We start from the raw sequence: 19,243 nt of genomic DNA on the forward strand, positions 1-19,243 counted from the left end.
GAACGTACTGCATGAATAGTACTTTACAACATAGGTAACTATAGTAACACTTCTGTAGTTTTAGGCTCATATTCCAGTGTATCTTATTTTATTTTTCAAGTGCTCTTTGTGAATATTTTTAAATTAGCTTATCGCTTGAAAACATTTGTGAAGGACTTTTTTTTACCTCAATATCATTTAATGTGGTTGCTAAGGCAACAACGTATTTCTCTTGATATTTCACTTATGAAAAGACAGTGGCTGTATCTCAAGGAAATAAGGAGGAAAGAAAAATGTTCATTTACTTAAATTTATACATGCATGGCTTCATATAACAACAGTGAGTCTAGCATGAAGTATAAAAAGGGGTTGGGCTGTGCCTTCTTAGGCTTTACAGTGACACACACAAAATCTTGATCAATAAAATTGATTAAAGTATGTGATGCTGTTGCAGGCTTTGTGGTGAGATGATTAGTCAATATGAGTTATTTTGAGACAAAATGGTATAATGAAGAGCAAGGAATATTGCAAAGACTATTGTGAAATATATTAGCAAAAGGTGTAAGGAGAAGCAGGGCTGAACTTAGAATGAAGCAGCGCTGTGTTGGTCTAACTGGCATGGAAGAGTCTGCTTCCAGAATTTTCTCATCTAGCAATAGACTATAGACAAGTAAATAGTGCAAGAGGTATTGCTATCTTACTTTTGCAGGTAGAAGACCAGTCTCCTTTATTTTAATCCTCTCTTAGTAGGAAGAAGATCCTAAATAGAGCATTATGATGTGACAGGATCTCTCAGTCCCTATCATGGGTCTCTAGCACCTTACAAAAATTTGTATTTAGAATCTTTTTTGGGGGAAAAAGTAGAGAAATTGAAGTCTCAGATCCTTGATGCATCACGTTTGTTTACCAGGCAACAGTGTGTAGTCCTTCATTCAGGTGGTTCAAATATAATTAAATCCTGGGATTAAAATGAATAATTGGTATTTTTGGATACACATATTTTGCTCTCAGATTCATGCAATTGTGGAACTGTATGTGTTGATGTGGCAAATCAGCTTATACTTTTTAGATAACAGATGTTTCTAATAGTTTAATAACTGATAGTTATTTTGGCCATCTTCAAAGGCATGGTTCAAATAAAAATTACTGTTACAATAAAGGTTTCAAACAGTGCCCCTTCATGGTTGAAGAAATAGTGTTACAGCCTAGAGTAATATTACGCATAAATTAGATTGCTTGTTTTGAGTAATAAAGTGCATACTCTTCAATTAAAATAAGCAGAACAGCAATATTAAGAACAAGGTAGCATTTCTTGGGCTGAGTGGTATTTTAAAATGTTGCAATAATTATTTCTAATGTATATCAGAGTAATACAAACTAAGCTTTTGGATCCCTGAGAAATGATAATTACTAGTTAATTCAGCTTGTGATCTGACAAAACCCTATCTTTACTGTAAAACAGTCTCTAAACAAATACTGCAATTCTTCTAAAATTTAACTTCTTATACCGGAAAGTGCAAAAACCAAAAAGTTTATTCTCTGTATCTTTGCTGAGCAAAGTGTTTATTGAAACTTGCAATTATTCAAGTTTTATAGGAGTGCACAAAGAATCTTTTTTATTAAGAGGAAGCATATAGCTGAGAGAGAACATTTTATCAAAACATTCCTCCACCAGGAAAAAGGTGTGCTAGCCTCTAGGATCAAGCACAAGAATCTTGGAGAAGTCTTGGTGTTAGTCTTGTTACTATGTTTCAGGGTATGTTATCAGAATGCTAATCTCTGTTCAGATGTAAGGGTATGTAGCAAAGCGAAGGCTTCAACTGTAGCTGTTTCTTTGGAAGTCGAAGCTTCTGTTTTATTTTGAAAGGATAATAAGCAATGAAACATATGCATTGACTGTTTTCTGATTTAGCTGAGCAAATAGACCTTTTAGCTTCAGAGATTTTTTTTTTTTTTACTCCCCATTGTATTCAAACACTTCTCTTAAACTGGGCTCTCTGTGCAAGTCCCAGGCTGCAGCAGTCCATGTTATTCCATGCCAATCAGTTAGAACCAAGAGGTTATTTGTGGATCATTCTGGGATCCCCACCTCTTCTAAACTCAAACCACTCATCTTCTCTGTTCCTTGCAGGAAAAGAATAGCAGATAGTGGATTTTACCATGAACTTTTTTTATACTTGAACTAAAGGATGTGGCTTCAGTTTGTCTGAGGTATTTCCTGGTTACTGAATGCTGTGCAGTCTAGAACCTGTTTGACTACTCGGTTACAGTTGGCTTCTTAAGCTGGTTTTACAATCCATGTTGAACAGTTCTCTGAAAAGCAAGGGCTAGTTAAATCAGTAAATCTGTATAAGCAATGTGGACTCCCTGAGCCTGAGTTAGTAAAGATTTGATACTTTGATCCAGAGAACTCTTGCTAGAAAGGTTACTCCATCACGTGCAGCTTTCATTAGATGTGCAGCTTTTCAGTAAATGTCTGAATTCTTAAAATGTGTGTTCTAATATACTGTCAGTTTTGATATTCTGAGGAAAAAAACAAACTTTAATTTAAAAGTTTAAAGTGCAGCATAATAAGCGTTTGTATGGCAAACCTTTTTCATGGGGATTTGTTATACCAAATATTTAATTAAATTGAGATGAAATAGTGTTATTCATGCGAACCCGTTTTGTTAGAATAATTAAATTACTTCAAAAAGATTTCTTGCACTTTCTTTCCACGTCAAGTACAGATTTATATGGGAACCCTTCAGAAAAGAATGGACTCAATTTCTAGAGGTCACCAGGTGAACACCCGACTTCATCCCTACCCTGAAAGCTGAAAAAACTAATTTAAACTGTGTAAGTGCTCCACAAATGACAGTTACTGACATTGATTTATTTGAAGGAAAGACAAAGAGAAAGAGAAGGTTAATAGGACAACATAGGAAAATTATGCTTTCCTTAATACAAATATAATGTCAAGTCTTCCTCTCTGTCTTCATTTTGACAAGCTACTAAGCAGTCCTTCTCCTTCTTTAAATGGAGTGTTACCTTATCCAGTAACATTCCATTTAAAGATTAGCACCTTCAAGCTCAGAGGCAGTACAACCTCTTTCGCTGGGTTGGGGGACCTCATGTAAGTTGATGCTGTGCTGTGAACCACTGTCATTCCAGCAGCTGTTCCTCCTCTTCTGTAATTTCTGCTCTTTAAAAGCAGTACTGCAGCAAAGAGCACTACACGTACTCTTGCTGCCTACAGAAGGTTTTTTTACAGACGTCTTTTTTCTCTAAGATTTGAAGCTTCTATTGCATCCCTCGGAGTGCTTACCCTCACACAAGAAGTATGAAGATATACTTTGGTTGTCTTTCCAGGCTCTAACACTGTCTATTTTCCTCCCCTTTATAACATGACTGTTTCTTAACAGCAAGTATACACACAAGGCACGTGTCTTTCAGGTTTCTCTGTTAGCTTCTCTTGTTTTCTAATTCTCTCTGTGAGGATCTGGCATTCCTTTCCAGCTCTCTACCTGAGTGGGCCTAGGAAGCAGGTTGGCATATATTTCAGTGACAGAGGGAAGCACTAGTTTATACAGTGTAGACATAATTGATTCCACAAATTACTAGAAAGAAAATTGGTTCTATCCTGGCTCAAACCAGCACACTTCTGAATGAGTAAGCCCAGTGATTTAGAAAGATGGCTTTATATTACTGTATGAAAAGCTAGAAGTACTGTTCAATACAAGGTAAAAATGCTTTGTTCCTGTGAAATGGCATTCAGCATGGAACACAAGTTTATTTTGTAGCTCTGAAAAGCCTGGATAAATATTTTTTCAGTTCAAAACGACAACAACAACAACAACAAAAATTTCTCTGCACCACCAGCGTATTCCTCAATGAAATTCACGCAATAAAAAACCTTACCAGTTATTTCCAAATACCACATTGTAGAGAAGTGTCTCTACATGTCAGAATATTGAGATGTGAGAGGTCTTTGGGCTTTAGGTGACTTAAGCAGGAAAAAAAAAACAAACAACAAAAAACAACTACATTGCCTTTAACTGACTGTGAAAAAGCAAAAATCTGTTGTGTTGTGTTCTGATTCCTGCCAGGAAGGGCTGTGCAGCCAACAGCCCAAGCTCTGACTACACATCCCACTTACCCGCCCTGCCCGCCCGATCGTGAGCTTGTGTGGGCACGTTTGTTAATCAGTCCACTGATCTGTCTGACATCTGGAGGGGGGATTACAACTGCCCATTAGGAAGGTAGCTTGCAATTAGATTGGATTAAATTTAGTGTGAAGCTGCACTCTTGATCTGTGTTATAGCAATGTATTCTGCCTCAACAAGCAGAATAATTTACTTGGCTGTGCAATAAATGAAATTTACAGGTGCTGATCTGTAGGTAAAACTTATGGTCATTATTCAGGTTTTGTGTTAGGTGCAAGCTGAACCTAATTTGGGTATATATAGCTTATTGGAGATGAATATGAAAGCTTCCTAGGGAATTAGGTACTGTCAAATTGTCACAACACCGACTTTGCTGGTTAAAGCATGTATTGAGATATGAGGAAAAATGTTTAATGTATGGAAAACCTAGCTCAGTATTCAGTGTTCTGTGCAGAATTGATGTAAAGTATCAGCTCGTACAACTGCAAAGGCTGGGAAAGAAGAAAAAGCACATTTTGAAGTAATGTGTTGGTTATCTGGAATCAGTATGGTTAATTTTATTTTTCAAAAAGGGTAAGACTTCTGCTTTTTTGGCAGATGGATTTGGTGTATATGACTGTATTGCATCTGGTTTTAACAGGAAATCTTTTGTTTTTTTAAAACCATGTGTTGGTCAGCTGTGAGAGCAACTATCACATAAATCTTGACAGTATTTTGTTTATAAAACAAAATATTCATATAAAGGGATTGAAACTCAAAAAAAACCACCCAAAAAACTGTGAAAAGCATGAAAAATTCCATGCTCAACACTTATTGGCAGTTTAAGTTTGAACAGATGCACATTCACAAAGCCTGGGCATTCGCCTGCCCATGAGTGGTGTTTTTCAAATTAGGCTTTAAGTCTTGCATGAACACATCTTTGTTTATGGTCAGAAGAGAAAATAATATTGACTCTGTTCTAAGAAACACAGTTCAGAAGTGGACAGACATTGCAGGAGTGCAGTAATGTGTTATGACTTTTCCCTTTATTTGTTTTTCTGGTTTTGGTTTTGTTTGGGTTTTTTTTTGTTTTTGTTTCTACCTGAACAAATTTGCTGACTTACTGTGCACAACTTGTTCCTACAGCAGGGAAGAAAGCAGTGAGGCAGCTCTTGAGATGCTTCACCATCTGTTTCTCAGCTCGTTGTTCAAAATCCCTGATCAGTAGCTCATAAACCATGTTGTCTTCTAGACACAGGTGAGGATATCAAGGCCTTTCCTATGTCATCATGACTTTGTGCTTCTAATGTATTTGCCATTTTTGTTGGTGCTTTATTCCTCAGTGTAAGCAGGAATTGACCACCCCAAACTACATAAGAAAGGACAAGGGTTGTTTGAAGTCTGAACAGCAAACAAGTTTCTATATGTTTTAAATTCCTACTAGGGTCAGTTGTGTCATATTTTAAGTTTAATGAAGAACAGGATTTGGACTTGTAAATACATTGTTTATATTTAACCTGTTTGGCTGATCTCAAAAAATCATGAGTGACTTGCTGGCAAATACAAATTTTAAAACTTTATTTTTAATATAATATATCAACTTTAGCTTTATTGCCTTATATTTTTTAGAAATTTCTTTACTAGTTCTTTAATATCTTCAGGTTTTCCTTTATTTGCAACATGGAATAATCCTTTCTAAACAGTGGAAGCTGAGACTCAGATTGTTTTTTGGTCTAAGGAGAAAATATGCCTGGTAAAAACACTACTTTCTGATTAGTTAAAAAAAGATGATCAGAATTTGCTATTGATTCTAGCCCACAGTTCCTTTCTTTGTTGTGGTTTTTCAAAATATAATATGACATATCCAACTTCCATGGTTTGTTGAACATCTTTTTCTAGCACTTGTGCTTGTGCTGTGCTGCAGACACTTAAAAATTCTGCTGAAGATTTTTTAGAAGTCTTTGCTGAACTGTACAACAGTGTCTGTAAGGGGATGTATAAGCACAGGGGGCTGATGCTGCAGTTCAAAACATGCAGAAGATGAAAGCAAACAAAATCATACCAAAAAGGAATCCATTGTCAGAGATTGTAAAGCAGAAGTGTTTGAAGGCGCAGATGATGAGATCCTATAGAGACTCTTTCTGGGTTACTTTTGATTAAGGTACAGGTATGATTTTGTAGAAAATCTTGCAGTAATCTGTTGCAGGGTTCTGATGTCTCTGTAATACTAATTATGAAAACATGGGAGGTAGGATGGTATCATGTGCCTTTAAAAGGGTTAGAGACATCCTTTTGTGCACAATACTAATGATTACAAGGAGATAAGTTCTCTTTTTCAGTGAGTAGATTTCTGCTGGCAAACCTGCATTGCATAAAGGATGAAGAAATGTAGGAGGTACATCTGTCCTGTTTTATTTTTGCTTGAGTCTATTTAAGTTATGTTTATTATACTCTTACCCTGTGTCTTGAGAATTGAAGCATAAATTGAGCTCACTATTATACTTCGAGATCCTCTGAGAGGAGATGTAAAATAAATGCAGGTGTCACTGGCACAGCATGAGATATTTGAGATGAAAAGCTGGCATCCTTTGTACAGTGCTGAATGCCATGGAAATAATCAGTTTGCCTGATAAGGTTTATAAGCAAAAGAGGAAATGAAACACAAACCTATTTGATATCATGGAGCTTTCTCTAAATCCCAGGTTCCTGGATATGTTCACAGGACATATTTAGCCAAATGACCTAGTAAACAAGTAGCACAGAAGTTTAAAAGCAATTGAGGGTGTATATGTTTAATTTTGGAGCACAAGAAGGTGAGAAGAATCTCTGGCAGACAGGCAAAATGCTTTGTCCTTTTATATATGTTGTCTTGAACTATTTAATTCTGTTCTGCTGTGGTATTAGGTTGAGTCTGCTTTGCTGTTACTAGCAAATGCCAGTTATTTCTTTAACTGACTTTGTTAAATGCCTGGAGACATCCTCTATCGCTTAATGAAGTCAAACATGGCAAACCTTTCTTGTAGCTTTATAAAGCAAGTGTAGTTAAGAAAAAATATTTGCATACTGTAATTATTGGAGAACATTAGAACAAAGTATTTGAAAGAACTGACCCTACTAGTTATTGGTTCAGAGATCTGAATTACAATTTTGAGGCTGAGACACAGAGTAACCTTATGAGAAGTGAGGAAGAAAAGAAATACGTTTGGTTCTATGGTCTGCATATATAACATTCAGATTTGTTTAATACTAATATTTTTCAGCTGCCATTTGTGGATTTAGTTGACTGAGCTCTATGAATATTAGTGAGTCATGCACCTAAATCTACTTAAAATACTTAAGCTTTTATTTACTATCCATCTATTTTGACTAAAGTTTGGAAAGAACATCAGGGTCACATCCAGATTCAGCCTTCTGCCCTTCCAAGAGAGCTTAAATAAAATTTCCTGTGGTTTACGTAACAACAAGCTTATTGACATACTTAAATTCTTAACATGTGGTGTGTGCATAATATCAGCAGAATAAAAGCAGAGTACATGAACACCCTACTTACTGACCTTGTGCTCACTGTAGATCAATTCTCAACAGATTTCCCCTTCAGCCATTAATACATTAAGAATGTTCTGAAAGATCAGAAATTTGCATCAAGAATTAGAAGTACCCAGAGAATACAGAAATCTCTTTTAAGACTAGCTTATCTTCCTTGAATAGTGGCTTTTGCCTTGTGACTTTCTGCGTACAGAATTTTCAGGCACCAGTACAGCACAGGTAGGACTTGCATCAGGGAACTTCTGTGCAGCAACACAACTGCTGCATCAGAGAGGGGACAGGAGCTGTGTACAAGCAGAACAGCAAAACAGTATCACCATAGTAGAGAGTCTATTCCCACCACAATGGTTTAATTAACACAAGAGGGAATCCTTAGGCAGCAAATTAATGTATCAGTTGTTATATTTATATTTCTTCCTTATAGTCACAATAATTATATCTTTAAAAATGTAGTAGTACACTAGTTGACCTCAAAGCAGAATATAATGGAACTGGAAGTTATAAAATTGGGCTGTTTTATGATGAATCATAATCTTTTTTTCAATTCTTCAGTTTGGCTCAGCTGGAAAACAGTTAGGTTGCACTAACTGAATAACTGGAGTAAATCCTCACTTCTTGCTCAAGGCTCCTAACTCATCCCAATAAAAAGAATAAACAAAAATAATTTGCTTATTAAATCTAGAGCTCTGAATTGGTCAGGAAGTTGAACTACCACTAAAGGTCCCTTGCAGCTGAACTATTCTATTCTCTCTCTCTCTAAAGGTCAACACCTAATGACTTAGATGTTGGACATGGACCCTGCTGGCCTTTATACATATGCACTTCTCCCCAAAGATTAATGATCTTTGATCAGCAATTAAACTGCAGCTCAAATGGGAGAGTTCGGAGATTCTTGGATTACACAACTTTGCTTTTAAAAAACCAATTTGCATAAGAAACTGCTGCTCTGGGAATGCAGCCCTCCTAACACAGCATTCTGCATAAGCTTCTTCTACGAATCTAAGTCTGTATTTGTAATTTGTAAGAGAATATCTCTATGTAGAAAATAAATTGCTGGATGAAGAATATGAAAAATATAAGGTCTTGATAACTCTTCTCCTTGTTAATCAGTCCAAACACTGAACACATTTGACTCAGCTTGACAAGTTCTTGGGCCATCACATCTAAACCATGTTCCCACCTAGAAAGGTTGGACTAGATGATCCTTGAGGCCCCTTCCAACCTGGCATTCTGTGCTTCTATGATTTTACCTGGGAAAATTCTTCTTGCATTTCAGACGACTACATCAAATAGAGCTGTTAGATAACATATGGGAATAATGCTTTCCTGCATTTAGCTTTCTCTGACTTCCTGCCCTTGCAGAAGGTGGTATCAAATAAAAATAATCTTGTAGCAAACTTAATGTTTAGCTTAGAATTGTTATTATACAATGTGTGTATAAATGAATTTAACAATTGCTAATGGCAGAGCCTACTTAGTTAGGTTGAACTTCTTTTATATAATTTATATTGGGAGCTACACTTCCCTAGACAGGGATAATGTCTGCATCACAGTTTTTACAGCCTTACAGGAGCTCTATGGTAGAGCTTTGCAGTTTAAAGTGAAATTTATTGTTCGTATTTGCACATTTCTTCCAATAAATTTGAACAGTGCATTTGCTTCTCTTCCTGTGATTGAATTGTTAAATATTTCTGAAGTAATTTCTATGTCAGGCCACCTCTTCATTCAGTTTTCACTGCCAGCTACCCACTGACAAAGTGGTTCATTTCCATTTGCATTATCGTTTGTTGCATATTTTCTGCCTTGTTCCCTTATTGTTTGCTGTTCATCTGCTGTGACTGAATCTTGTATGGTCTCTTAGCAATCCTCAGCTCTCTCCCAGGCTCTCCATACCTCAACAAAGTTTGTAACAATAGTGAATGAAATGATGTCATCTTAGGTCATGTTCTTTCTTTCATGTTACTATTCTTACACTTGTCCTCTAATCTTGTATTGATCAGTTTTATAGGATCTGTTTTTTTTAAAAATCCTACTTGTGTTGTTTTTAACTCTAGCAGATCCTTTTGTGATTTTCTCATGCATTTTATTAAGGCAGGAGAATTAGAATAAACTAAAACTGGAACTAGTTGTTTCATTCTTCTTCCATCTCCCATCCTCCACAAGATTATTTTGCTGCATCTTGCTTTTTGTTCCTCACTTTTCACTTCTTTGTTACCTGCCCCTCCTGCCTATATTCAACGATCTACATTGGAAAGATACCTCTGCTGACTCAGAGCTACCTTCAGATCCTGCCCTTTTGGACACAGCATTTCAAAATACAATCTTTCTTTTTATGAATACTGTTAAATACTTCTATGTAAATTGTTGTTTCTGCTCCTTTTAACCTGTAGCTACCTCTCTCTGATATTCAAGTTTTATATTCTGCAATCCATAAAAGTAATTCACCTTCCTGTTTTGATATTTTACCATTTCTCCTCTTTGCTCTTCTTTAGATTGCTCTGTGTGGTTTTACGTTTTTCTACATGCCGGAATTTTAGTCCACTATTATCCCTCTGCACAGTCCTGCAGCTTCTCCTTTGTGCTTCCCCATGTAATGATTTAGCTGAACTCAATCATGAAGTCATTGTCACTGCTGACCTCTGCAGCATAGCACAGTGCTTGGTATCCAGAAAGGCCTTCTGAGGCTTGTTTGTGATCTGAGGTGAAATTTAGAGTAAACTAGTCCTCATGTTTAAGGTTTTCTTCACAGTATTTGCTGTTAGTCTTTTTTCAGAAGTTATATAGCAAATAATCTTCAGTTTGCCAAATGCCACTTCTGGCCATTATGACTGAACTCTGGCAAATATTTGTTCAGTTTACAGCTTTGCTACTGCCAGAGTTGAACTTAACTGGTGGAGAGATGAAACTTCTGGTATATTCATACATTCTCAAACAAGTGACAAGTTGTCAGCTGCGGCACATTAACTCACCCCATGTGGGTACTCCTTGCTCAGTGCCAATACAAAATAAATTTGATTTGCTTAAAGTACAAGAAACAAGCTGTGGTAATGATCACAAGAATTTTCAACAGCAGCAACTTGATCTCTCATCAGCTTTGAAGGTAAAACTGCTTTGAGAGGACGCTGTGCTAGATGATCCCCAAGCCCAGGGTTGTGATCTTGGCTTTAGCCTTGCTTCCTCCTCACAGGATCCTGAACTCAACAATCTCACAGCCATTTTGTGAGGATCTCCTCCAGCCAAATAATGGTAAATGTGTCCTGGTACTCAGCCATAACCAGAGCCGTCATCTCAAAGAGGTGTTTTCTAACTATATCAGCAAAGGATATGAATCACTAATACAGAGCTTTTTCTTGTGTCGCGGGTACTATACCTGTAAGGAAATACAGATTTCATCTAAACTTAAATACCTGTTTGAAGGTTTTGTTTGTTTAAAATGGCTAGTATCTCAATGTTTCTTTCTGCAAACTAATCTCTTTTGACTCCCTCAATATGTAAAGTTCTAGAAATAATCCCTCTAAACTTGTGCTTGTCAGTATTTTTTGCATTAGTGCATGAAGAAAGTCTGTGAACTCAATGAATTCTTATAAATGGAGCATAAAAAATGTGCATTACAATCAGGAAGTCCTCACCTTGACAATAATTTCACTACTGTTCTGTGTAAGTGGGTATATTAGTGTCAGGCAATTTCAATAACCTACTGGAGATACTACAATAAATAGCATCTACTGGTGTAGCAAGTGGTTACCAGAGCATTGTGTGTGTTTCTCTATGTGTGTATTTGAATATATCATGGTTTTGGAAGAGTGAACTATTACTGACCTTGAGCAAAGATATATGCATGATTAGCCTGTACTAATAAAACCTTAGTTATCAGCAAACCACAGCTTGAAGGATATGACAGAGGTTACCAAAATTCACAGACACCAAATGATAGCATGGGTCTTGAAAGTACAAGCACAGCATGATACTGGAGACATCAGAGCTATAAACAACTCACCAATGATAATTAAATTAGTATAACCTTGAGAGCTGATAAAACCAGTTTTAGGGATAGCAGAGGAAACACTGAACAAGTACCCATCACATTAAAATACATAATCATGTACGGTAAATTCATCTGTAATGTACCATTGGGAACCAATGAGAATGGAGCTAGTAAATGCACTGTGTTAAAAAAAAAAAAATGTAAAAATTACCCCAAGCACACCCAAGGGCAAGGTGGAATAACTTATCAACATCAGATTCTTGGCAAGGAGCATGGGATGCTGACAAATTGCTGTTATCCATATTCCTCTTTCTCCTTGAGGGAACCCAACACCATAAGCTGTGAACCTAGGGAAGCATAGGAAGAAGAGCAGAAAAAGGGAAGCATAGAAAAGTTGAGTGAGCAGAGGAATCCTAGAGAAAGAAATATGTATAAGAAAATTTGTGAATGTCAGTTTTAAATGTCTTTATTAGGAACAAGTTGCATAACTGGACTAATAATTACCCTTCAGTTAAACTTGTAAGACTTTAATTAGACTATAATAGATTCCTACCTTCACTTAGAAGGTACGTTCTTTAGCCTACATAAATTGCATGGAGTGTTTGATACTATATTACCTGCCCCTGAGGCTTTGATGTTAAATCTGGAAGCAGCATTGCATGATAAAGGCAACAGTTGTCACAATGGTTCTTCAGCCCAAGTTCTGTAAAAGTTTTTAGACACTTATTTCCAAGAACATCTCTGAGATTTAGCTGTCCTTCAATGTATTAAAAAAAATTTCCCCAAGGTGAATGAAGAAAGAAGTGAAAAATTTCTCTAATATTTTGTAGAGAAAGACAGGGTTTTGTTACAGTAGTGTCTCACTGGCAAAGGGTGCATCTGCTAAAATGTTCTCATTAAGACAGGGTGATCAATTTTGTTATGAAGTTCCATTCCCAGGAGAATGTATTCAAGATTGGATTAGATCTTGATAAACATATATGATTGGGTTTTGAACTGAATTGTATTGAGAGTAAATAAAAGAATTCCTGTTAGGCTCCTGTGGTGGCAGGCACTATTTTGACAAGCTTAGTGTTAGTGACTAAAAAGCTATAGAAAGATCCATACAAACTGCAGTGTCACTGACTGACAACTGGCATTTAGGACTTTTCCCTAGAATATTATTTTAAAGAATGGTGCTCTAAACCAAAATGAGGAGTATTGAATCAGGATTAGTTGAAATCCTTTCATCCAATGGTGATCACTTTGGCATTCAAGTGGACAGACATTACCTGATCTAAGATTCTATGCTTAGGTAAGGCAGGCAAGAAGTATGGTGACAATAAAAGGTCTGTGTCCGAAGGTGCAAAATACCCAGAGCTTTATTCAAGTGATGTAGTTTTCATCTGGTAAGGAACTGGCTTTTAAATCATAGATGTCTAAGTCAGGTAGCATAAAATAGATAGATAATTTCTTAAGTATTGTAGAAGAGGATAAATAATTGTAAAATGATTTATTAATAGAATAATGAAAAACATTAGGTTGACTCTGGAGATCATCTGTTCTAACCCTGGGCCAGCTTCAAAATTGCAGTCTTCCTCAGGCCCTCCTCTGTTAGCCTTTAAACATCTACAAACAAGGAGATTTCAGAGCCTTAGTGAGAAATCAAGTTTTTGACTGCTCTCATCTCTCACAGCCCCCTAACTTGATGGACTTTCAGTGCATTTTTTGTGCAGCATTTCAGTGTCTGTCTTTTTTTGGGGAGCCCTAAACTGAATTTAGTTGTAGAGACAAGGCTTTTGAGTGCAGAATAGGGGAGAGTAATTTTATCATTCACACTTTTTTGATTGATTTTCAACTTTTCTACCACAGAACTGTTTGTTTTAACTAATACCATCATACTAGTGATATATTTTTGACACTTAACTGTTTAAATAGCCATTTTTTTCTCCAGCTAAAATGAAATACTTTTCTGAACTGAGGAAGCAAAAGCAGATGCATTGGGTTCTATTTACTTCAAAAAAGGAAGTTTCAGTCAAAATTACCTTCTATCACTTGCTTAAATAGCAGTCTTCCCATTGTTAATGAACTAATTCATAAATTTTTCTACTTATCCTTTGAAGATTTTCAAAATAGTTTTAAGTGTTAGATATAAAAAAATGCAAGTTCAGTAATTTTTGCAGGAAAAGATAGAATATATCTATCAAATCACAATCCATGTTGCAATATGAAGTAATTATTTTATACGCTTTAAGAGAAAAAACTTTCTAATTTCTTTTTTGTTCTCATTTTTGCTATGACTCTAATGCCATATAAGATCAAATCACCTTACTAGAAAGAAAATACAGGGGTCTTTTTAGAATACGATGAAGTAGTGATGAAAATACACTTAATTCTAATTGCTTCTGGGTGACTTTACAGTTTACAAGAAAGTGCCTAGTCTGATAAAAATCTGAGTTGCAGATTGGGCAAATCATCCATTTGGTACTGCCAGAACTTCCTGTAGAACAGGACAGTGGTATAGTTTGAGATGGAGAACTAGTAAAAATAGGATCAATTGCTCAGAGTACTTCTGATAAATGTGGATGTTATTTAAAATGAGAGAAGAGAAGGTGGTATTTGTTGCTTCTGAAAATAATCTCTTTTGTTACCTTTGAAGATTCTGTGCTTTTGTCTGTAGTCTTAGCAGCATTTAAGTTTTGAGATGTTTAAAGACTAGGAAGAAAAGTGGATTTGTAAATGGTAGAGGAGTAAGTTTTTGTCCCATAGTAACCTGGTAAGGTTCTGTAAATTAATTTTTTCATATATATTTCAAATAAAGGCTTTAGCTGAAATGCTGCTTTTTCTGTCCCATAAAAAAGCATTAAGGTTTAATTTGGGAGGCTGAACAGTAAAGTTTGTGATGTATGACTTTCCCTGTGCCAGATTTTTCCAGTATGTAATACTCTAGCATGAAAAATACTCTTCAGTAACCTATGTGATTAAATTTTTATCAATCTGGAAAGAATCACAAGTTGTACATAAATGAAGTCTCCACTTTCCCTCTTCTGCAGTCAATCTCATTATGTGTACAACAAATACCTAAATAAGGAGAAACTTGTAGTGTTCAATAGATCCTGTTGTAGCATCAATCAATTTATGCTGCTTTTGCCATCAGCAGAAGATATGTATTTGAGTTCTTAGAGTCATGCTCTTAAAAAGAGAGTTCATATTTTTCAATGTCAGCTAGAAAAGTTTTGGATAGTGGGACTGTGGTGTTAGCATAACTAAGGATAAATATGGATTGACTAAAGGAGAGAAGAGATGGGAAAATAGGTTTGAAATTCTCCAGAACCCTACAAACTAAAAAGGCAGGCAAAAATAAACATATTCCTTTTCTCAGGTGCTGTACCTTTCTATTGTTTTGATTATCCGTAGCTCAAATACTTGGAGTTGCCTTTTAGTCTTGGTGATTCTTCCAGAGATTTTTGTTACTACAATAAAAGCCCCATCAAGTTTGGACATTAAAGCAAAACTGCAAAAATTCATATAGGAGAACTGTTAAGATAAATCAGAAAGGGGCAAAATAAGCATCAGTAACAAAGCAATCCTAAAAAAAAAAAGTAGCAAGTTTCTCTTAATTTCTTTAATCTTTCCAGTTTTCAAATAACACCTGTAAGACCCACTGTTGATTAGTATTTGGGCTAATTTCTGACATTTGTTCTAATTTAAACAGCAATTTGTATGATCCAGTCTCATGGAAAATCTTTGCAAGGAAGAGCAGCACAGAGCATACAGAGTAAAAGTAAATAAATAATTTTCTGGAGTCAAATTTGAACTTTTTTTGAAGAGAGTGGCTCTGTCCTTGAAGAGAATAGCAAATGAAATCCATGAAGACAAATTGTTCTAAGAGTTGATAGATGCAGTATCACTGGGAAAGACAGAACATGTTTCTGCCAGGCATGTTTGGGAATAGGGACTTGAATATTTTCATTAATCTTGTCACAGCATATTGCTGCAAACTTCCACAACAAAGATGGATTTTCCTTTGTAGCAGTGAATGAATATGCTTCCTGAAGAAGGCTTTGACTAGCCACCCTCTTTATATTCAGTTATTTTATGCATCTTTCATTCTTATTAGAATTAAGTCACTCACTGCTTAATAGAATTGGAATAACTTTTGTAAAATGCTGTACCATTGCATGTTACATCCAGATCACTCTAAATCACATCAGACTGTTTTCTCTTTTTTGATGTAGAAAGGTAATGCTGCTTAAGGCTCAGGTTCTTCAATAATGAGGTCCGCAGGCACTGTGATGACTTGAGCTGGATTATTAAGGTCAAAATGCTAGTTCTTCAAAACTAGGAAACCTAATGAAATTTCTCATTTCAGGTTTCAACAACTATATCTCACTGTACAAACTTTGGATTTAGATCTTTGAAAACTGAAATAAGATGTTATCTGCTAGCTCTGTTCTGAATAAACAAAGAAAAGACCAAGGTGCAGAGATTGATCAGGAATTATTTATGCTTACTCTGAAATTATGAGTCTAGAGATTCAGAGACAATGCTTACTAGCTACAGAAAAATGCAGGAAATTACTGGGGTAGAGGGAGAAGTGAAGTCACTTTGCAAAGATGTACCAGGCTTCATACTGGGGTTTACAGTTCCATAAACAGGTCACTAGGAGAGTAGTCTCAGAAATAACTGTGTCTTTTGTATGACTGGTTTTGTTTTACACTGAACAGCATACACTGACATTTTAAAAAGCCTGTCTTGAGTTCTATCTTATTTTTGAGCATAACATCTATTTATTTGTCTGTGGGCAAATGTTCGTAGCAGTGAACAAATTCTATTCATAATCAAGGGAAAAAAGACTCTTGAGACACTTCCTCTTCAGCACCAGGAGAAAAATGTTTTCAAAATAGCTATAAACAGGAGTTGCAAGTGTCTTCAGCTGTTCACTCCCTACTGCTCTGCAGCCAGCTTTTCATCACTGTCTGCAAGCTAGAGCTGCACATGTTGCTGCAGGGACTCCCGTTTCCTCATCAGTTCTCAGCAGTGCAGGATTAAACATATCTGATTGCTTAGTATGTATCCATTAAGCTCGTAATGATTAATTACTGAAATGGCTTCCTTGAGTGAATGAGTGGCTGACATTTTTCTGATGTCTTTCATTTTAAGACCCTAAGTTAATTGAACTCTAAATGAAAAGCTTTATTCTGAATTGCTTAAGCCACTGACATTTTTGTCATGCCCTCAAGGGGAAAGGCATGAGAAATTTGAGAACTCCTTATCTGCGTGTCTAGTACTTCTGAGGTACCACTATGAATGGGATTAAAAATCTGAACAGAATTGCATCAGAATCAACGTTATGCCCTCTGCAGCTGAGAATAATTTTATGAGCAAATGGAGTTGTTTGCCACTTTGAAGTGTTTAGGATCTTTGCCTGAAGGAGAGTGAGTAATAACTGCTGGAAGAAATCAGTCCAGATCTGTACACAGTTCTCAAAAAGGTACTTCATTATACTTAAAAGTGTACATATTTAGATGCATGCCTGTAATATATACATTTAATACTTTGACATTAATGAGAACACTTACAAGTTTAAGTAGGTACAGGTGGCTAGGTAGTACAGAATAAGATTAATAAGAAAGAAAAGAGAGAAGGGAAGAGGCAGATGTGCAGCAAAGTAGATGCTGTTTATTTTTACTATGGAAGTGTTTTTGCTGACAAAAGGTGAGTAGAGTTTTTGCTGGAAGCATTTACCAATCTTTTAAATGGGCTGGTTGTAGATTAAATGAAATGCAAAGGGGAGAAAAGGCTTAATGTAGAAGAGTAGAAGAGGTATGCAAATTACTTATGCTTTTGTTCACTAGTGAACTTAATTAAAAAACAACTTGAATTAAATCTCAACTTTAAATTATTTTTCTCCCTCCATCTTTGGTTTTTAAGTTGAATAAAACATAGGCCTTTAGGCTTATAAGTGTGTATGGCTTGATCCAAATTAAATTTTTGACAAGCACTAAAAATATAAACGTAACCAAATGAATAACTGTACAATTTCATTCTGAAAGCAGAAGCTAAATATATCCAACAATACTGAATTTGCCAATAATTTTTCAGTTCTTCTTACAAATTAAATAATCTTAATATCAAACCCTGTGAGGCTTTTTTCATCATTTGGTTTAGCAAATGGTATATTGGAGAAGGAATCTCATTTGAGTATACTGTACTGATGATGGATCTGAAGCATCCATCACAAAAGAGCCTAAAGATATGTTGGAGGACTGTGATGTCCCTGTCACTGAACCTCAGTAGATCAATAAAAAGGAGAAATGGGCAGTAGTTCTATATTTCTGATTGTGAAACACAGGATTATTTGGGTTATGACCCTATTTTAACTGCTGTGATCTCCCCTGAGGTCACAACTGCTTGTTTGGGAGCAACTGAACTAGAGTGGAGCGCTAGCCAGGAGGTGCAGAAATGAAGCTTGACAGCAGGCAGAGATGCCTTCCAGCAGAGACAATTCCCCATGCAGCTCTGAACTGCTGGGCTTGTGTAGCAAAGAAGGTGTTCTCTGTTGGCTTGATTTGATGTAAGAGGAAAAAAGCTATGAAGAGGTAGGTTCACAATCTCTTGTTAGCCTGTATCTGAGATCATTTAAGGTAAAAGCATGAACTAGAATAACTCTCCCCCCATCCCCATGTTAACTTCTGTGTGCAGTCATTTGACAAGTTAGTTTCTTGAGTTGGTTCACATTTATTTCTTATTGCCTAATGATGATTAAAATTACTTCTTACTAAGTCTGTGTTTTCTCCTAATAAGACTGTTTATAGCAGTCAAAGCAAAACTTTAGATTTTGAACTAGCCTGTAGTAATGATCTCTGTGATTACGCAGCAGGAGTCTGTCGGCCTTTGATAGATGATGCCTCAGTAGCTCCTGGGTACAACAGCTGAAGATCACAGTTGTGCTGTGGAGGAAAGTAAAGCCTAGGTAAAATTTGTGCTTGTAGTTTCGTTAGTAGTGATCACGATTCTCTACTGAGGCTCTGTGCAAAGGAGAAAAACTAGTCTGATCTGATATTTTAGGAAGTTATTTCTGTGAGCGCTAATGAAAGTCTGATGGAAATTAAAATATTCAGTGATTATTTTAGAGATACACAAACTTTATTCATAGTTTACATCAATGTATCTTTGTTTGATTTGCCTTCTTTTATTTCAGAGGTTTTGTGTAACAGTAGCAGCTTGTATTTTTTTTTGTTTGTTCTCTGTAAATGCTCCTAATTTAAGTGAGAATTATCTGTATCTTCTGATGAGAGATAGTTTACTGTATTACCCATCTGCATACTTTGGGGAGAAAGGTGTTCTGAAAGTCATCTCAGAGGCTCTATGATTATTATAACTTCTGTTTTTACTTGCATTGTGGCTACCATAAGAAAGTAAAAATTGATGTAAAAGAAACTCAGTTACTGCTGGTACTGTAGTTATATATTTTTTTCTTTCCAAATTAATTTATGTAAGTAAATCAATATGTTCCTTCTGATGTTGAAAGTAACATATATTCTGTGTAATCATATCGGTGCTTTTCTTTCACCTGACAATGAATCAGTGCTGCCAGTACTGAAAAATCAAAACAGGGAACTATGCT

This window comes from Apus apus, chromosome 7 (genome assembly GCF_020740795.1).
Source record: "Apus apus isolate bApuApu2 chromosome 7, bApuApu2.pri.cur, whole genome shotgun sequence".
NCBI classification, from domain to species: domain Eukaryota; kingdom Metazoa; phylum Chordata; class Aves; order Apodiformes; family Apodidae; genus Apus; species Apus apus.